This window comes from Grus americana, chromosome 5, assembly GCF_028858705.1.
Source record: "Grus americana isolate bGruAme1 chromosome 5, bGruAme1.mat, whole genome shotgun sequence".
NCBI classification, from domain to species: Eukaryota; Metazoa; Chordata; class Aves; order Gruiformes; family Gruidae; genus Grus; species Grus americana.
Window position 1 is genome coordinate 12,127,363 of NC_072856.1, and position 22,069 is coordinate 12,149,431.

At 37.8% G+C, this 22,069-nt stretch overlaps 1 protein-coding gene across 16 annotated transcripts in view; it reads left to right on the top strand.

Annotated features, from left to right (window-relative positions):
* Positions 1-22,069, top strand: part of IRAG1 (inositol 1,4,5-triphosphate receptor associated 1) — a 120,121-nt gene that overhangs the window by 39,368 nt on the left and 58,684 nt on the right. For 4 of the 16 annotated variants that reach the window (XM_054827698.1, XM_054827682.1, XM_054827697.1 and 1 more), the window contains exon 1: positions 4,183-4,466. The exons of 4 other annotated variants lie outside the window; for them this stretch is intronic. The gene's annotated coding sequence lies outside the window, so the exon portion shown is untranslated. 8 more of the 16 variants (XM_054827691.1, XM_054827689.1, XM_054827685.1 and 5 more) reach the window with 7 other exon arrangements.

Genomic DNA, 22,069 nt, shown 5'->3' on the forward strand with positions numbered 1-22,069 from the left:
ACAGGCCACCTGACCAGGGAGACAGTGAATGAGGCCCTCTATAGACAGACAGGAGCAGCCTCACATTCATAAGCCCTCTTCCTCATGGAGGACTTCAACCACCCTGATGTCTGTTGAAGGGACAACACAGCAGGGCAGAAGCAATTCAGGAGGTTCCTGGAATGCATTGATAATAAGTTCCTTCTCCAAGTGACAGAGGAGCCAATGAGGAGAGGTGCCATGCTGGATCTTGTTCTCACCAACAAGGAGGGGCTGGAGAGGAATGTGACGCTCAAGGGCAGCCTTGGTTGCAGCAACCATAAAATGGTGGAGTTCAAGATCCTCAGGGCAGCAAGGAGGGCACACAGCAAGCTGACTGCCCTGGACTTCAGGAGAGCAGACTTTGGACTCTTCAGGGATCTGCTTGGTAGAGTACCATGGGACAAAGCCCTGGAGGGAAGAGGGGCCCAAGAAAGCTGGTTAGTATTCAAGAATCACTGCCTCCAATCTCAGGAGCAATGCATCCTAACAAAGAAAATGTCGGGCAAAAACACCCGGAGACCTGCATGGATGAACAAGGAACTCCTGGACAAACTGAAAAAAGGAAGCCTACAGAGGGTAGAAGCAAGGGCAAGTAGTCTGGGATGAATACAGAGAAACTGTCCGAGCAGCCAGGGATCAGTTTAGGAAAGCTAAAGCCCTGATAAGCAACAAGCAAAGTTTCTGTAGGTATGTCAGTGATAAAAGGAAGACTAGGGAAAATGTGGGCCCCCTCTGGAAGGAAACAGGAGACCTGGTTACCTGGAATATGGAGAAGGCTGAGAGACTCCACTGAGTCTTTTTTGTCTGTCTTCACTGGCAAGTGCTCTAGCCACACCGCTCAAGTCACAGAAGGCAAAGGCAGAGACTGGGAGAATGAAGAACCACTCACTGTAGGAGAAAGTCAGGTTTGAGACCATCTAAGGAACCTGAAGGTGCACAATTTCATGGGACCTGATGAGATGCATCCATGGGTCCCAAGGGAACTGGCAGGTCAAGTTGCCAAGCCACTACCATCATATTTGAGAAGTCGTGGCAGTCCAGAGAAGTTCCCACTGACTGGAAAAGGGGAAATGTAACCCCCATTTTTAAAAAGGAAAAAAAAAGGAAGACCCAGGGAACAACAAGCTGGTCAGTCTCACCTCTGTGCCTGGCAAGATCATGGAGCAGACCCTCCTGGAAACTATGCTAAGGCACATGGAAAATACAGAGATGGTGACAGGCAGTATGGCTTCACTAAGGGCAAATTGTGCCCGACAAATTTGGTGGCCTTCTACAATGGGGTTACAGTGTTGGTAGATAAAGGAAGAGTAACTGATGTCATCTACCTGAACTTGTGCAAAGCATTTGACACTGTCCCACACATCATCCTTGTGTTTAAATTGGAGAGACATCAATTTGACAGATAGACCACTCAGTGGATAAGGATTTGGCTGGGTGGTCGCACTCAAAAGAGTTGTGGTCAATGGCTCGATGTTCAAGTGCAGACCAGTGACAAGTGGCATTCCTCAGGGGTCTGTATTGGGACTGGCACTGTTTAACATCTTTGTGGACAGTGGAATTGAGTGCACCCTCAGTAAGTTTGCTGATGACACCAAGTGTGTGATGAGGTCGACACGCTGGAGGGAAGGGGTGCCATCCAGAGGGACCTGGACAGGCTTGAGAGATAGGCCTGTGCAAACTTCACGAAGTTCAACAAGGCCAAGTGTGTGATCCTGCACATGGGTTGGGGAAATCCCAAGCACAACTACAGGCTGGGCAGAGAATGGATTCAGGGCAGCCCTGAGGAAAAGCGCTTGGGGGTGTTGGTTGATGAAGAGCTCCACATGAGCCAGCAACATATGCTTGCTGCCCAGAAAGCCAACTGTATCCTGGGCTATAGTAAAAGAAGTGTAACCAGCAGGTCAAGGGAGGTGATTCTGCCCCTCTACTCTGCTCTCATGAGACTCCACCTGGAGTACTGTCTCCACCTCTGGGGTCCCCGGTACAAGACAGACGTGGAGCTGTTGGAGCAAGTCCAATGGAGGGCCATGATGATGATCAGAGGGCTGGAGCTCCTCTCCTGTGAAAACAGGCTGAGATAGTTGGGGTTGTTCAGTCTGGAGAAGAGAAGGCTCTGGGAGACCTATTAGGAGCCTTCCAGTACCTAAAGGGGACCTACAGGAAAGATGGTGAGGGAGTGTAGTGACAGGAGAAGGGGTAATGGCCTTAAGCTGAAGGTGGGTAGATTTAGATTAGATGTTAGAAAGAAATTCTTCACTGTAAGGGTGGTGAGGCCCTGGAACAGGTTGCCCAGAGAAGCTGTGGATGCCCCATCCCTGAAAGTGTTCAAGGCCAGGTTGGATGAGGCTTTGGGCAACCTGGTCTAGTGGAGGGTGTCCCTGCCCATGGTAGGGAGCTTGGAACTAGATGATCTTTGAGGTCTCTTCCAACCCAAACCATTCCATGAAAAGAGAACTGAAACTCTGTTGCTATAGGTTTCTCCTGTATCAGGGGCATTAACTTAGATCTCCTTTACAAGCTGCTGATTTCATGAAGTTTCTAGGAACTTGAAAATATTCTGAGATCTCCATTACTTTAACAAATTTTGGCTAAATTTGGCCAACAGTGGTTATAGGATGCTAGACCAATGAACCAAGCAACTGAATTGAAAATTTTTATTTCCCAGAGGATAATAGGGTAGTGCTAAAAGGCAGTAAGCAACTTGTTCTTGCCCAAAACTTGTTTTTGGGTTCAAAGCAGTCTTTGCTATGAAAGGGATGCATACAGATTTAGAAGAAACATGACTTCTACTGCAGACAAATGAAACATTTGACACTTGTGGCCTAGAAATTCTGAGAAAATCAAGCTGAGAAATGATGGATTACAGATGCTAGTAAGACTTCTGTCTTTGAGGATGACTAGATGGCAGACTGTAATCATGCTAAACCACAAGAGAATACTTCAAAACTTGAGTTTGTGGGTAATAAAATAATAATTCAAGAACACAAAGAGATATGTTAAAATGTCTTGTCAGAAAGCCAGTAACGGTGCAAAGGGCTATAAGTGGACAAAGGACATCAAAGCCTGAAATGGGTTTTGAAACACCCAGCTACTCCCATTGTCTTGGGATCAAGCTTAAATGCCAGTTAGAAGTTTTTTTTACTATATTGATTTTTGGGGAGAAAGAATGTCTTAAGTGTGGAATAACACACTAATACAAGCTCAAGCCTTATGTGGCACATATGAGGTACCCAGCCTTTTATTTACTTATGTTACAGGGACTGTGCTACGTTGCAATCAACTCAACTTTGCCGGCTTCTCCTACAAGCAGCCTCATGTTTCCATGCCTCACTCCCCTATGGAGTGTGCTTTCCAACTCAGATCATCAAATCCTTACTTTTCTTTGTCTGATCTCTTTCTGCCTTGATGCTCTTATTAAATTTAGTGTTATTGTTTATTCTCTTAAAGCAACCCTAATTTATCCTCTCCAATCTCACTATCTAATAATTTTACAGACTTTCTGGTGTGACTTTTTTGACATTTACCATCTTCAGCTCTCTTGTCTTTACTTGAATTGTGAATGGTTTTTGAACAGGGTTTGGCTTGCTTATATTTAACAACTTTACCTGACATAAGCAGAACTCTTAGTTAGGATCTGTGGATGCAATTGTAAAAACTTATAAATAAATAATCTGAATTGGCTAAAGGGCTGGAGTAAGTTTTATGTCCGTTTCAGAACTTAGCTCTGAATTACATCTCCTGCAGGTATCTGAATATAGTATGGTAAATGTTTTGGGGTTGGGTTGGTTTGTTGGTTTTTCCCCCTCTTCATGTTCTGTTTGTAGCTACATTCTCTCGTGGGATACAGACAACTTCTGTGGACTTCAATGGGAATTATTCATATTCTGCAAGTGGAGAGCAGAGCCCATGACTGGACTGAAGCCAATGTTCTTTAAAAGTTCACATGCCTTGTATTGACTTTCTAATTTAGACTCTTCTGACCAAAGGCGGGGGGGGTGGGGTGATGGTGTGCGGAGAGAATGAAAAATAGTAGCAGCTGTTTCAGTAAAAAATTCTAAGGGTTAACATAACATGATGCGAACTATTTCATCTGTTCTTCCTACTTGCCCATTTTAATCAGAAATGAGTAAGTAGAGCCTTATATGCAGTGAACTTGAAGAATGCTAATGGGATGTCTGCATCGCGTTGTACTCAGAGTACTTATGCCAGAATAGGAAAGCCTTTTATTCTGTAATTCTCTGAGGCAAGAAAGAGGCTTTCTGAAGAGTTACTTTAAATTTAAACTCTCATTCTAATGTTAGACAGCCTGCTGGATCTCTGAGTTAAAAATTGCTTCAGCTTTAGTTACTAGAGCCAGATGTAACATTGACCTTAAATGGTAAAAGCTCCCAAGAGTGAAAGAGAGGCTGGCCTGAGGGGAAAAAGAGGAATAACTGAAGTTTTAGGTAAGTAATCTCTATAACTGAGAATAAGCTCTTTTTCAGCCGTGAAACAGAACGGAACATATTTCTTCCTTAAAGGTACAGTACCTTGTTGTGATACCGAGTAGTTGGTGCTTTCTACCTCTTCCCCCCCACCCTCTTCAAATTCTACCTCTTCTTCAAATTTTAGCTGCTTAAAAAGTGGGTGTAGTTAACGAAACCTAGTTCTTCTTATGTACTGTTTGAGAATATACAAGAATGAAAAAGAAAAAGGTGTGTTAATTATACCGAGACTTGATTAATAAAGGTACGTAGTCAGTAATTCAAGGCAACCTGATTCACAGATACCGTTGTCTGTATTGTGCTAACTATTAGAGAGTCTTAGTTAGCAGCAATACATGTTATAAGGAAGCAAATATTTAACAGACTTCTTTTTTCTTTTTTTAATTATATGACTTCCCTTCCCACACGCTTGCTTTTAAGTGCCGGGGTTGTTCATTTTGATGGATTACCTACTTGTGCCTGGAACCTATCTTTTAAAAAGACATTTCCAGAGCATTTCTTTATACAGTATATGTTTGGTTTTAATCCTATTAGAGGTAAATTAATACCATGAAGTTGTGTTTAATTGGAATGCTGTACAGAAAAAAAACCACAAGAAAACCCTTCAAATGTTAAAGAATGCTTGCTTGCTTTGGTATGAAAAATCACAATATTTACATTTCCTGATATTTCAGTCTTCAGTTTTATCTGTGCTGTTTGGTAGGTACTCTGCACTGAAGTGTATCTATTTTCTTGGCAAATTAAAACACTTTTTTTTTCTTACTAATGTGCATGTTAAGCTCTTTTTCAGACAGCAGTATGTAAACAACATGAAAGAATGAGGTCAGTACAAGGAAACGATAGCTGAAATTGAAGACTCAGATTTCTGTTACTTACTCATATTAGTAACAACTTGTGTTAGTGAGTTGATTTTTCAAATCGTATATAGCATGGTTTCATCTGGTGAAAAATTCTCTGCCGCCAGCAGTGAATTTCCATCTTTGCGGAGTGATTAGCCAGTAGTTTTTAGTTTATGCTATGCAAAGATTGGGTGAATTTAGAGTTCTGAGCATAGACTGTTCCTGCAAGTGCGAACAGTTACTGCATTTATATTTGAAATGGTAGGTGGTGTGTATACTTTAATGAAAGTTCACTTCATCCAGTTTCAAGAGAATATGATAAATGAATCTTACTTGTTAGAACATTTCAAATCCGGTTGCAAAACTTGTAATTAATTTTCCTTTCATTTTTCTTTAGACTATCAATACTGAACAGTTTAGTACTTCTAGGTTAATCTCCTAAGTGACCTTCATGTTTTAAATCAACAGTTACATCCCAAATCAACAATTATTCCCAAACTTGGAGCTTAATAACCTAATGATACAACCCATAGAAGTCTAAGCTTATCAGAACTAACAGTGGAAATTAAGAAACAATCCAATATATTAAATGCTGAGTACTAGAGAGTCCTCACTCTATTAATATTCTTGTATTTTCTAGCCTCCAGAGGCCCTCGTTCTGATTTGCTGGTGTTGCATATGTTACTTTACTTGTGATGTTTTATGCATCCCTTCATCTTGTGCAAAGATGTGCAATTTTAGACAGTATTTAGAAGGTGTTTAAGTGTTAATAAGTTATTTTTAACTTTGTGTGTGGACTGGAATAACTTAGCTGTGTCTAACTCCTCCCCATCTGAACTAAGTATATATTTCTAATATACAATATCTTGTAGCATTTCAGCAACTATTGTTCTTATTCTATACAATTCAATTCTTTTTTTATTTTGTAACTTAGAATATGTTATATAGTGTCTATATATAAATTTATCGTCAGTAAAGATGTTATGATGACAATAAGTGTAATTTAATATAAAAAGTACAGGTTGCTCTGTACATTGTGAAAATTGTGTGTTAACATCAGCGCTATGATAAAGTACCTAGGATTATCAATGTATTTAATTTATATAAATCCATTTGCTTTACATCCCTCTGGATTAAGCTCTAAATTGGCTGTGGACATGAAACCTGTACCCCTCCCTATCTCTTATCTGTTTATATGTCCAAGTCAGGTTTAATAACTGTAATCCTATTTATCTGGGACCAAAATAGTGGAAGTTAATTATCTAGCAGCCAGGTTCATAGTTCTGATCTTTAACACCAGCTTCTTCCATCCTCCATTGGCTCAATCTATTTTCTGATAGTTTTTAATGATAGTATGGTGTCAAATCACTTTTTGAAAAGTTGGATAAGACAGAGTATGGCAACTTGAGGGATAGGGAGTTGGTACTGAGAAGAGACAGATGTGAAAGCTTCTCTTTTCAAGGGTCATATGTGTACGTTCCTACATGTCATGGAGTTCTCTTGCCTCATTTAGTTGCTGCTGTTAGAGAAATGTGTAAGTCCGGGAAAAAGAAGCATCAAATGGCTTGTGAGTGCAAGGGGAAAGAAGAAGCCTTGCTGTTTCAAGGCTTGTGGGCTATTTAAAGATCCAAGGCATTTGTGGGCAGAGAGATCTCTTTTCTGTCCTAACTTACAGCCTTCCTGTACACTAAGCAGAAGAATTTCCTTGTGATGTGTTCTCCACTTGTGCTTCCTTTAAAAAGTGGGTCAAAGAGACATTTTGGATCTCGGTATCACTGACAGAAAGGAAATCTGAGTGGGTGATGGATCTTTGTAAGCTTATAAACTAGTGACTCAAGACATGAATTATTGCTTATGTACACGTGTAGTGGTATGTTATGGAGAACTAAGACTGTGAGTGTTATGGTAGCACTTTGAAATAATAGCTCAGTTTCCCTCCCTGGAAAGGAGGTCCTAAGAATTCTGAAAAGGAGAGAGGAATTTGATACTTAGGGCAAGTGGACTTGTAGCCATAGGTTTTGTTGGAGAGCTTGGGCTCTACCAGCAATCCAGCATTTAATCCTCTTCAGTAGGTAGGTCTAATAGGCTTTTTTTTATTTTTCTTTACTTTGTTTATTTCAATGTGTCTATCATTAATGTTACAATCTGGAAGAGAAATTCAGTTTTACATAGGAATTACCAAATATATTAAGTATCTGAAAGATTTAAACAGCAACAAAACTGGCAACAATAGCCACCACCACCCAACTAATAGCTGAAATGAAGAATACCTTACCATCTGCTAGAACTTTTACCTGCCCTTAAAATGTACAAAACCCAGAGTCTTTAGGTATCACAATTCATCAGGGACCTGTAATATTGTAAACCTGTGGGTTTGGACAAGTAAGGCATGTGGAATAAGATTTTTCTAATTTTTTTTATATGTTAACACCAATTGTTTGGAGGAGGGAGGATGAGAGGGGCAGGGAGGGAAACATGAAAACTTGACGGGTGATGTAAGTCAAGTATGTATGTAAACCTGAAAGTTTCTTCCCCCAACTAATGCAATTTCTGCAAAAAGCACAAATGAAAAGTTGATATAACAACTGGGGGGCGGGGAGGGGAGGGAGGGCGGTGCGGCCGTGTTTTATTTGGGAGCTGCACACTTTTTTCTTACCAGTTGTAAAGCTTTGCATCCTGGAAATGGACATGTGGTAGAAATTCTGTGCTGCTGGGTCAAGTACAGCAATTGCTTTGGGCTAGGGGCTTGCCTTCAGAGTAAAATTATTACTGTTTATATAATGCTGCAGAATGTTTTGTAAGTTATACATGGGGAATTTGGCTCTGAGCCTTTGCTTTTTAAATCATCAGCAAAGTTTCCATTCACTTCAGTGGTGCCAGATCAGGCTCTTGGTGAATGCCACAAAGGTAAAGGCTATGTTAGTTAGCGGAAAATAATAGTCTGAGATCTAGGAGAACGAGTAGAAGCAGTTGGTCCATTTTCACCCATCTCATTTTGGACTTAGAGGGATGCACAAACAAATGGTAGGATCCGTAGAATGAGATCTGTTTCTGAAATTTGGGAAAAGAAAAATCCACTATTTCATTTTCAAACGTTCCCCTAGTTTCTCTGAAATGTCTCTGAAAAGGCCTTTTTAGAAGGAAGTGTATGCGTGCAGGTAGTAGAATATAATAGAGCATGATGTCAATTAATATTTCCTGTTAAAACCTCCAAAGCTGTGCTGAACTGTGTTCTAACTGCAGAATAGAAAAATTGTAAGTAAAATGTCTAACACTAAGTTGAAGGAGAGCTTGTGGAGAGGAAGGGAAATTAACAATGTATAAAAATGCACACATGCTTCATAATTTCAGCCAATTAATTTCCCATATTTTTCTTTTAAATAGTGAATCAATGTGACTGACCTCTGGGCTCATGAAAATTGCACAATAGGATTAGGGGCCTAGCCACTCCTAGGGTGGAGTTTGTGCCCAGAGGAGGTGTTAAATCAAGTTGGCGTTCTGCACATCATCTCAAACTGGAAACAAATCTTGTAAGCAAATCTAAATATTGTGCTTAGTTCCCTATGCAACTATAGTTGCGCCTATCTTCTTGACTTCCCTGAGAGCTGTTGGAGTTAATAAACATCATTCCTATTCTTCGACAGGTATCATTATCAGCATTTCTAGGTATAATTATCAACATTGCTCTAAAAGCTGTTTTTAGTAAGTGTGGTAGTCAGTGGAGGAGACTGTAGAAAACCAAGCGGGTGTATCAGAATTCCTAAGTATCTTAGATACTTAAAGCAAGATTAGGAGACTTGAAAACTGCTCTGTGTTTATTCACGGAATTAAGTGGAAATATCTGTGAGGGACAGGGAGAAAGAATTTGTGGGATATATCTGAAAACCTCAACATGTAAAACTCAATTTTTATCTGCATGCTGAGCTTTTGAGACCTGTTTCAAATCTCTCCTGCATAAAACACAGCATTAAAACATCCCTTCCAAAACTCATATATTGTGTGCTAATGGAGTAGACTTACTGGGATATTAACAACCCTATACCCTTATAAGAAGCTCTTGACATTTCCTGTTGGATTCATTTTTTAAAGTCTTCGACATTTCCTGTTTAACAGATTTTAAATGTGTTTTGTTGGTAAAATGGCAAACATCAACCATCCCACTCTATACAAAGCTGACATATAACCATAACAGAAAGGTGAATAATACCTAAAGATCCCCCAGGAAATCTGTCCTGTTGCTGCTTGGTATTTCCATGTCTAGGACTGTGTTCAGAAATTACATTAAACACCAAGTGGTGTTTTTCACTGCTCACTTGTAGAAATGATACAGAACTTAAAGGACCCAAGAAAAATACTATACCAGAGAAAAGTAGCCTTTCATGTTATGAAAATGATGAATTGTATTTCCTTAAACCACATAGCAGGTCAAACTCACTTCTTGTAAATCACTGTTGCTGTGTTTGGAATGTGTGGAGCTCTGCCCGTGTGCGTGAACTAAGGGTCTGTCTCAGTGGATTTTGATCCCTCCTGAGAATCTGGCTCCACTGAATATGAAAACAATTTCCTTTTTTCTGTTGCTTAACAAGTAAAGATCAGAGTTGATTAAAAGGTTTTTTTTCCTTCAGAGTATGACCTTGTAAATTTCTTGCACATCTTCTTACAAAATGGGCACAAATCAACAAAGTTTTTCACTTGATCTTGTTCTCAGGTAGTAATTAATTATATACTTTCTCAAAACAAAATCCTTTAGACTCACAATATGCCTTACACTTCTCTGCTTATATGATTCAGAGGCTGTGAAGTTGGGAGGTTTTTTCTTCCTTTTGGAGGTGGGTACTGAGCATTCATCTTGTGTACTTATCTTCTGAGCATCTGCTTAGAAAATAAAACAACGTGCCATTTTGACATCCAAGAAAGTGCTATAAAAAGTCTGTTGCTATGTTTAAATGCCTACACTCAGTTGCTATAGCAATAAAAATCTCAAAAATGATGTACAAATTGCCACAGTGCATTAACAGCCCTTTCTGGGACAGGGAGATTGTGGGACTGAGAATATGACAAAGATGCTCAGTATATTAGAGGTGGAGTTGCCACATAGTTCTAGGAGCCCTGTGCTCAAATCTGTGAGCAAATTGTGGCCTAATGGTATAAATCCCAAAGTGGCTGTGTGAAAAAGGGCAGTTGGATCCCAACTTAATTCAGTTGCTTCTTCGTGACTTGTGTGACATAGTTCAATACTTCAATCAACTTTGCATTTCTGTGCAAGAGAAGTTGCTGAAAATGTTCACCTTTCTCTAAATTCCTCCAGTCTCATGATATCAAGTGTGAAAATCAGCATACAGAGTGCATCGGACTGTGTAGATTTCCTCAATGTAACATTATAACAGTCTGAAATGCCCTTGCTCCTGAGGCAGCTATGGGAACCCTGCTATCAAAAAGAAAAGAAATTAAGTAGTAGCTAATGGAATCCTTAGCATCTCTCTGGGGCTTAAAGCCTTGAACATTCAGTTGCTTCTTGAAGACAGCAGGAAATTCAACTTCCTTCATAAAACATGGCAAGTAAAGGCAGGCACGTTATTTTGGCAACTATAAGTTCAGTTATGGAATTGAATTGTTACTTCAGGCATTTCTATGCCTTGTTCTGTCTTCTACTGAGCAACAAGTTAGGGGAAAGAAGACTTGCAAAAATTGGAACCTTCTTTGAAAGCAATGTAACTGTTCTGTTTATTCCTAATTGCTTGAAGAATCCTCAAGGTTCAAATGAGATTGGCTCGAACTGCATAGCAGTGTGCTGTTCGGTTTGAATAGGGCAATCCACAGCAGCCACATAATTCTTTCAAATGTTTTCATTGTTTTCATTAACATATACTTTGAAGTCCACTTGAGAAGTCTGATACCAAGAATGTATCGGTAGTAGAAATACATATTTTTAATGTTTGTTTCAGTTGTTAGATAGCGATTAATGTTCTTGTTCAGGGGTCACTGTGCTGGTAAACATACAGGTAAAGTGATTCTTAGAGGCACTATTGTGCTCTGTAGTTTGAGGGCACACCTAAAGTGTCTAATACTTCTAAGTATGTTTGGGTCTATTTTGTAAAAAGTGTGAATAAACTATTGCCATGGATGTGGCTTAGTTTTTCTCAAAGTAAGAGTTACAATGTTACATAGATAGTAACAGCTCTCATTTCTACTACAGAAGAGCTTGTATTTGCAACCTCATAGTATTTTTCTGTAATAAATTTTGGGCATCTTTGGAATTTAATTTTAATATTTCAATTTTGGTTTTAACTGATGAGAAATTTGACAGTTTGTAGCTTTATAACTGTACAAACTTCCATGTGCATGGAAGCATGTGTCTTTCTCAACCTCTATGTGGATCCTTTGTTAACTTTCCTTCTCAACTGTTCTGCATGGAGCACTGGACAATCACCTTTATTCTTAAACAAAAATATCAACAGGACTGATTGTGGTTTTGGTTTTTTAACAGATCTCATAAAGGAGTCCAAATGTTAGATCTGTAAATATTTATTGATACTTGTTAAATTTTTCTTATAATTCCAGTGATTATCTTTTATGTCAAGCATGGGAGATGCTTCTGTGGTTACACATAGTGTGCCTGTAAAATTAGCATATCTGTGCTTCATATACAATAATGTAACTTTTACCGTTGACAATGTGTGGTTATATGAATAACCGAATTGGGGAGGAAGAGAAGACAATGGGAGGAGATGTGTGAAACTTATAAACTGTAGCTTATGTTTCCTGAAACTGTCAAACACTTGAAATACAGAAACCTGATTTTCCTTAGAACTGTCCCCTATACATATAGCACCCTCACCACCATTGTTGCAACATCAGTTTATTAAAGCTATTCTGTATAGTCTCTGTTTCAGATGCTGTACCCCTGAACTTGCATCTGCCATGGAAATGCAAAGTGCCTGATACCTGCCATTCCCTGGGTCAGCTTTGGTTGAAACTGTTCACCAGCTTCAAAAGTTATTGCAGTGCAGGGGGGGAAGAGGGAGAGTTGAACAGACAACATGACTGCTTAAGCCTTTTTCAAGGAAAAAAGAATTACATGGCTATTGGTTGGAGACATGTTTCTCATTGTTTATTGTCCACTAGCCTTCTTTAAAGTGTTAGCTATGCATTTATTCTTTCCAAAATCTATTTTTGGTCTTGTTTTCCTTGGAATAAAGATTGTGCTGTTATTCTGGTTGTCAGCCAACTATCCTTCCCCCTTCTTCCCTGCCTTCCATTCCCTCCCAGTAGCCTTCGAACTTGTCCAACTTGTTGAATTTGGCAAGAGAGGATCTCAAAAGTATCACATTCCTGCAAGTGAAAATCAGCAGTGTGGTAAGAGAGGAGAGATCCAGCTTAGTGCTGCTAAGGGGGAAAAGCTCAACTCTGAGCTGAAATCATCACTGATTCTGTTTGATCTGCCAGCTGGCAACCTGGCATATGTGAAGCTCAAAACCAGGCACAGCAAATGCTGTCTCTTGTCCCTCCAGACTGGCAGAAGATCAGGAGACAAGTGAGCTTATTATGATGAGGGAGATAAGATGCAAAATCATTAAAATAAAATACCTGAAGAACAGGTTTTGTTACCTCAGCTACTTAGAAACAACTTGTTTCTTAATGTAGAGAGACATGGGTTACAAAACTGTCTGTGCACTGATATCTTAACTTTATTTTGGAAAACTTTTCCAAAATAGTGTGTGAAACAGATCATGAAAGCTACATGCTGATAAATCTGTGATTTCACACTAAGTTCTAATAGTTGGTGGCAGTCCATATGTCTGTCATCTTTCCAAAGCAGTGCAGAGCACTGTTAGATTGTAAAACAGACCATCTATTTTGCAGATTTTTCCATCAAGGCTGCAATGCCTAGAGGGAAAAGATTGGAGGTTTCTGCAGTCACTGGGAACAGGCTATAGACTCTACTGAGTCTGCTCTTCAGGCATGTCAGTCAGGCTCATGGGAATGTTGTTAGTGGACAGGTTCTTCCCATGGCAAACAAATGTCAGCCGGCCGGGTAGAGACAGCCATTCTAATTGGACTTTCCTTATGTAACAGATGTTTTGAAGCTCAGCCAGGGAGAATAAAGTAATATCCAGAGACAGCAGCCCTCATCTGCTTTCTGGTCATTTGAAGAAGGCAGCTGAGGATCAAGAATCCCTTCTCTGAAAATTTCCTTGCATCTAAAGTGGTTTCTCCACTAATGATGTCCCTTTGTGCATATACGAGGTCAATATGCAAGCTCTAAGGTTGATGAAACTCCAGGAGTTCCACATCACGGACACTGCTCACTTGCACCTGCTCCTTTAGGTACTCTCTTAGTCACCTGTCATAGATTTAGTTTTTTCTTGAAAATATACAGCAAAATACTGGACTCTCTCTCTGAAGATTACTCAGGGTATGCAAATATTGGTTTTATGGATCAGATCGTGTACTTTTTTTTTCCTCTCTCTTGATTTCATGGGTTTTAAATAACATTGGGAGACGCAGGAATGCTAAACAGATGCTCACGAAACCAAAGATAGATGGTGATACTGTTAAACTCGCCCTCTGGCTTCCTTTACCTCACTTTAAAAATTTCTAAAGACCCTTTTTGTTGAAGTTAACTTCAGTAAAAAATGGCAGAATAAGATCTCATTTGTTCTTAAGTAAACTGACAACATACTTTTTTCTGTTAGGCACTGATTAATTATTCTGTGATTAGTTGGAAGAAATTTACTTGTGTTAACATCCTGTTTTCTTTCTTTGCTTGATTATCTGTTTGGGAGTAGTTGTTTGTTTTGCTTAAACAACAAAAACCCTTTTCTGTCTAGATAACATTACATTTGTTTCTTTTTATGTTTAAAACAGGAAGCTCTTGCTTACAGCATTCCAACCATCAGCCTGCTGAATTTTCACTATCCTTTCTTCACCTGTGCTACAGGGTGCTCTGCTGACCATGACAGTCCCAGACCTTAAATTCCTCTGATAAGTAATATCTAGCTTTCTGGTTGCATTTTAAATTTTACTTGTGTTATTTGAAACAGTTGGGCTAATTTCTCATTTGCAGGTCTCATCCAGTGAAGTTAAAAGGAGTCTTGTTACATAGGTTACCTACTTGTTGTTATGACAATTTTTTAAAATATTTCAGTAATTTGTTTGTTTGATTAACATGTATGTTGGCCATTTGCTAGTTTTTAAATTTTGATTAAATTGTTCATAAAAATAGTATAAAAGTTATAAATGAGAAGATAGGGAATGCTAAGAAAACGTTTATATAACACCCATTTCTGTGTTCGTACACTCTTCTATTGAGGATACCAGTGGTAGCTTACTGTCTGTGAAAATGTTAATCCTTTACAGTCCAGATCAGAAACTGAAGTTAGTGAACTGGAAGATTAAAATAATTGTTGGATTGCCTAACTAATATTGAAAAGCTATATCTTTGTCCATAATTCTCAATCATAATTCCCACTGAGTTCAATGCTCTGCCTAGATGGATGTTCAGGGATGGAAGTTATGTCATAAAACTCTGTATGTAACTATGCATTCTTACTAACTGAAAGTGCAATATGGTTTGGGTATGTGACAAAAGTGAGATTTAATTCAGAAGTGCAGAAGACCAGACAGCTACTATTAGATAATATGATGAGTTTTACTATCATGAATTTGATAATTATGACCTCTCCTGAAGCAGTATTATATAATACCAACAGCTCATAAACAGTTCAGGTGAAGCAGTAAGATACAGTGGCCAGTTTCACTTAAGTGCATTGGGGAATGATTGTTTTTTCTTCACAGTGGTAAACCTTAGCTATATTAGCAAGTGTTTATTTGAAAAAGCTGCAGAATTATGTTGCTAGTATTTTGAATGTTCTGAGGTTCTTAAATAGATCTTTTGAAAACCAAACAAAACCCAAAAAAAGCTCAGCTTTCCCAAAATATTTGCAGGATGTAATTAAAGATGCACCATTACATAGGGAAAATATACAGTGAAGAACCAGATCTCCTGAATAGTTCAGAACCAAACTGTTGCATCCCTCACTTTCTGAAACACGCGGTTCTAGTATTTTCTGCTGTATTTGCACTATGAAAGAATGATTTAAATTGATGAAACTTCAGTGTTCTGCTCAGTTATAAAGGTTGAGTAATGTACTAATGCAAAGCTTATTCAGCATGTTTTCAATATACATACGTCCCTAAGGAATATTAACCCATCATAATAAGGGTTACAGATGCGTAGCTTTGTGAAAGTCAATTGAGCAAATAACTTCTGCATGCCTTTGCAGAGAAAATTGCCTATAGTTGTAGGAATACAAATGAAGACAGAGAATGAACCTGATGAGTAAACTAAATAACATTCCATTACTCCAGTCTACTGAAAAAATTTAAAAAGAAAATATAATTTTTAATACCAAAAGTAGTAATATTGTGTAATTGGTTACACTCTCACTGAATATTCATGAAGCTCTGCAGTACAAAGTTCAGTTAATGTATTGGTTATAATTAAAAGAAGCTATGTGATTGAAATTTTATTTTTTATTCAACTTAGTTCAAAAGTATGCTTAAAATGCACTGATAATTGAAGTGGTTTTTTCTTTCACATGCGTGACAGAAAAGCGTGGTACCTTTTACTCAGGTTGGCAAATGAATTGTTATGGAAAGTATGGTAGGTGTCCTGTTTGTTTATCTTCTAGATTCTGTTGTTTGTTCAGAATTATTTCTGAGTTAAATGGATAATGAGAATTTTGGAAAAAGTCATAGCTGGCTCTGACTTTAAATTTAAATATTTAACAAAAACACAAAAATGGTACATTCAGTTAGTAACTTTATCCTCTTCATTCTGTAAAAATATACTTTTTTTCCTCCAAGAGGGTTAAAAACAAAACACTTGAAGGGAACACTTAGAAAATGAATTTGCCATTAAGTGCCATGGAAATTAAAATAAACATTGTTCTAACTAAGAAACATTAACAACAACAAAAAAGTTTCTGTTGGAAAAAATCTTTACATACCTTAGTAACACTTTCAGCATGATTTGACAATCTTATTTACACAGATCAAACAGCATCATTGGTATTAATTTATCTTTAGATTTAGTTTTATTTTTTGCATAGATATAGACATTGTATATCTTGTTTGTTAAGCTAGCTTGGCAAGTGTTACTTGTTTGTATTCAGTCATTACTTATTACAAAGAAGAAATAAAGGAAGGATATGAAAAAGGTTAGTGGAACTTAGATTAAATGTTCACAGAAAACCTAGGAACTCTAGTTCTAGCTTTTTTATTTCTATCAATTTGTGAGGCAAAACAAATGGGGAGATGGTTTCCTAATGACCGCAGCCTGGGATTTGGATAGAAGAGAAGGCTAATAAAGAGAATTAAGATTTTAATTCTTAAGAATTTAAGTTCTTAGCCAATAAAATTAAGAATTAAGAGAAGGATAGAAGCTATCTCTCTTGAGCCCACTATTCCTTCCTCTGCTCCAAGCAATTTATTTGGAAGATAATCTGAAGTCAGTCATTTCAGGAAAGGGGGATATGTAAAAAAAAAAAGGTTAATTTTAGCCTACTGAAGTTTGTCTCCCTGGGCTTCCCCTGTAATCATCTGAGAAGAGAGAAGTTCCTCCAGTGTGCAATTCACAGAGTCTAAATTAAGTTCCTGATTTTAGGGCAGGAACTTAAGTTGACTTAAATAAAAAACCAAACCAACCAAACAGGAAACTTAGGGAGATAAATGGCCTTAGGCTAAAGTAACTCTCCATGAAATGTCCCCTTTATACATATTTTCATGCATCTCAATCTGTTGAAGGCATGTGGTATTATAATAACTCTTTTATTGAAAATGATGTACAGAGTAGAATAGGTCTAGGCTGATTTTCTTCTCTTGCTCTTTCCCCTGCAGAGAACATGAATTTTAATGTTACTGGTTTTGGAAGAAACATTTGAAAGAAATCTTAGATTGGTATTTAGCAACTGTATCCAGCCATATCAAAATTGATGAATCTTTGAATGAAAACAGCATTTTCTGTTTACAAGTAAAAGCAAATATCTGCATTGTCCATAAGGGGTGGGGTGGGGGGGGGGAATAAATCACTTCCTTACCTTATCAAGTTTTGCTTTCTTTACATCAACAATAACAACTGTACTAGGACTAATGTAAAACTAGTGTTTGCTTTGGTTTAACTGAATTGATAAAGAGAGATAAGTATAGCAGAGAATGTTTCATAATGGGAACCAAAACGCAATTTCTAAGACAAAACTGCAAACATGAGAGCTTCAAGGGGAAGAGGAATATTGAGATGAGAATTTAACTTTTGGATATTGGAAAAACTGTTTTCTGAAAAGATCTCTAATCGGCTTTTTATGTGCCAAAGCAAAAAAATTTACAAACCCCATCTTCTTTTTCCTTGAAGAAATTGTCATCATAGTGATAGAACAAGCAAGTTATATTTTGCTCCTACTTTGTGGCAAATGCGTGTGTATTGATATATGTTGTTTAAATAAAGTTCTCAATCCCGGTGATTTTTAATTGGAAGAAAATACACCATTTTAAATGCTTGATACTGAAGCATTGTGTTTGCATCACAGAAGCTTTGAACTTGGAATACATATGTGATAAAGATGACTAACATTTCATAAGAATTCTTTTCTGGGCCAAGACAAGAACTGGAATAAAATCTTTTAAATAAGAAAAGGCTTACCTGTAAAACTGACTATGGAAGCAATCACACAAGGTAGACTGAAATTACATATATTTCCCTTGTAATAAATCTGTTGCTTTAGTGATGTATAGAAGATTATTTTATAGTTTAATTAAATGGAATTTATTCTTAAGACAATTTATCTTTACAACCAAAAAGAGGAGATATGAGAAAACTCTAATGGAAGCAAATAATTTTGAATAAATTAGGGACATAAGGCTATTATATCCTCAGACATTTGCATTTGGAGGATGCATGTGCAAAAAAGGTCAGCAAGCCCAGTCTTAGCTCATTTATCAGTATTATGTTAGCAGTGCTACAGTTTTGTGGGACAGATTCTCAGCACTGAGAAGTTTATACTTTGTGTGCCATAAAGGTATAATTTAACCTGTTTGACTCACCTCAGTTGAAGATGCAGTAAACTAAAACAGTGTATTCCTGTCCAGACCCATTCTGCATGAATACTAACTGTTATTCCACCTTTTTCTCTCCTCTTCCACAATAAATTTGGAAACATTTATCACCAGGATTGAAAATAATTGTTTGGTTACTTTCTTAAAATAAAGCTTTACTTAGTTTCAGGTGTAGCTCCCAGTACGCACTCTGATATGTAGCTGGGGAAGATGTTTTGCAAGATAACAAGGGCCATAGTAGACAATAGAACCCAAGTATATGGTAAAAGCATGGAAAACTATATAATTTTCTACAAAACATGATGTTTCATTTAAAATTATTAGATTGAAAAGGAGGCACTTACTAGTCTGTTATCAAGAGATGACTTTTTTTTTCCCAAAATTTTCATACTGGCTATATCCTGAGTAGTCAAGCAAAGCTCTTGTGATGCCAGTGGGGAAGAATTTTGGCTTTTTTAGTTCAGAAATTCTGAATTACTTTAAGTTCCTTAATGTACAATTAATTGTGCTTATATTAAGAGACTCCCCTTCCTCCACCCCAAAAGACAGATGCTTGCTGCTTTCTGAGTAACTGTCTTCTGGGTGAAGGTAATAATGGAATAGGTATTCAGAGACCATGAACGAAGCGTAATAGCTCTTTAAAAATGAGAATCATTCCCTGCTTGGTATCATATTCCTTTGCTTGTCTGCACTCCCAAGATTTGATGTTAGTAAGATTTCCATGCTTAATTGGGTCCTGCAGGCCTTACAGCACAAGGACAAGATGTGGCCCCCTAAGGTTAAAAGCATAATATTTAACTTAGTGTTGCAGTGATGCAGCACAGGGAAAACTTGGAAGTTTAGAGGCAAAGAAATTTACAGTCTGACTCTTCAAAGCCTTTCTGTAGTGAGTGGAAGCTTTGATTGTGCTTTTCATTACTGGAAAAGAAAGTAGGTTGCTTACAAAGTTTGGTAGACAAGAATTAAATATAGTTTGTCTGCTTTGATTTTGTGCAAGGACTGTTAAGTTGTCCATGTACAGTTAGCCTATGATGTAGAATCTAGCAATAGCCCATGAAAAGTTATAATGATATATATTATCTCTTCATTGTTAAAGTAATCTCATTGTGGAATTTCTTTTATAGAGTCAACTTACTAGGTATACAAGGGACATATTACAGTGTGAAATAACTTCTAAAGTTGTAAAATCATATGGCTGATATGTAGTATTTCTAAGGGGTTTTTTTTTGAAATTTTAATAGCTCAGGGGGAGGCCATCCATCATATCTGAGACCAATTGTTGGTGTTTTTTCATTCCCTTGCCTACTGAGACCTGATTTTTATACTGGCTGAACTAGAAAGAAATATTAATTAGAGAAAGAGAAGAGGTACTTCCAGCCTCTGTCTCAGAAAGTTTGATTAATTCCTTTGCACTGTACTGGTATAGATTCTGTGGGAGAAAAACAGTGGGAGTTGCAAGAGCATCTTAAAACATTCTCTCAGTTTGTACCACTGATTTGAGAAGAGATTATTTTCATGTTTTTTCTGACTCAGCCACATGTGAGGTGTTGGGAGCAGGAGTGTAGGCAGCACCGTGCAACTGAATATATGTTATAGGTAAGGGAATGGCAAAGGAAGAAATGGGTAGGCTAAGATAATAAGAAAGAAAAAAGATGGTAAATGGCAATAATCCTTTATAATCAAGGGGAGTGTAAACCTTCATGTGAGTCTCAGTTTCTTGATCTTCTGGGGAAAGGAGGAGGGGATGGAAGATTCTATACTGGTTTTCACCTGTGTCTTCTGTTAAATAGTATTGCAGTCAAATGGAAGTTTTTTCATGCAGCTATAAAATTGGGAATGTCAGTGTGTGTGTGAGCAAATGTGTGTGTGTGTAAGACTGCAAAGTTTGAAAAGTTCTGACTCACTGTCTTTTCTCCTGTGAAATCCAGTACTTCTTGTGTGAGGAATCTTAAAGAACTGAGAAGACTTTCAGTGACCTGCCACCCAAGTAGCCTCTTAAAAACATCTGAAGTTTGTTCATATGCAAGAATCTAAAATGTGACAAAGCAGGGAGATGCCAGACATTCTTCAGACTGAGATATGTTTACTTCTTCAAGAAGGCTACTTGGGAATCCAGCACGGTACCATCCTATGGCAGCAGGATCTTAATCCTGGCTGTGATCTTAGCATGTACTGTTTCGTATTGACTAGAGAAATGTAAGAAGAAAAGTCTTTTTCTCCCATTACTTTCTTCTCGCTGTTGTTCCATCCATCCCTTCCTTCAGCATTGCTAATTACTCACAATGGGCATAAAGGCAATTTTCCTTTGTTCACTTTCTGAAAATCAGTTTTTCAGAACTTGAACCTGTTTCCACCAGTGAACAGGTCATGCAAACTGTTCACTTAATCCCACATGAGGATCATGTTTACATTATGCCAAAAGCAGGAACATTCTTTAACCCTCACTGTTTTCAACCATCTGCAGGTTAGGGCTTTCCAGATCCAGAGGCTATGTAACTAACTCTCCTCTGAATGCATCTAATCTGTTTTTGAACTCGTGTTATATGCTGTAATTCTTTTACAACTTCCTGGGATAACAAATCCAAGTTTTTAATTATATACTGTGTGAAGGAGCTTCTTTTGTACTTAAACTGTTGCTTAATAACTGCTTTTGGCATTCTCATCCTTGTGTACTGTGAGGAATTGTGAGCAAATAATTAATAGGCCACCCTCTCCAGTCTGTTCATGTTGTTTTAAATTTCTAACCTGTTTCTATCCAGAAGTGTTCCTTTTTCAAGCTCTAGTCTTCTTTTGTGTGGAAACCATTTGCAATTTCTGACCATTATTTCTTCTATGTACCCTTTGCATTGATGTTGCTGCTTTTTTTTTTTTTTTTTTTTTGAGATGTGACTAGGACTGTTTTGAAGATTTGGGCATAATATGCTCATAATGTGTTGTTCTCAGTTCTTTCCTACTAATTCTTAACATTCTTGCCTTTTTGGCTGCTGCTGAATGCTATTTTCAGAGAACTATCCAAAGTGACTCAGATCTTTTTCCTAACTGGTAAAACATAATGATGGGCCCTGATTTAGCTAAGTATATTTTATGGTTATTTTTTCCCCATGTGCATTGGTTTGCATTTTTTCAGCAGTGTATTTCACCTGCCATTTTATCATTCAGGTGCTCAGTATCCCATAAATTGCCTTGGCTGGCTTTAGATCTGATTATCCCATGTCATCTTTAATCAGCTGTACACACTCTCTTTTCCAGATTCTTTGTGACTGTGTTGAACACCACAGTCCCTGTGAGAATGTAATCTCTGCAGCAGAAAAGCAGACCTCTAACTCCTACCCTTTATTTTCTTCCTTAAATTACACGAGGTCTTTCCCTCTTGTCCTGTGAGAGCAGAGTTTCCTTAAGATGTTTGGTAGAGAACTTTGTCAAAACCTCTCTTTGAAAATACATATTGTCTGTATGAAAATGCTTGTCGACTTCTATAAAGAAATTTAATGAAATAGCAAAGTTTGGAATGCTGTACAGCTCTGTCTTAATTTATCATTCTCATACCTGCATCTATGTAGTAATAAAATATTAATTTAATTTCTTATGTAGGACATTTATTATCTTAAAGTT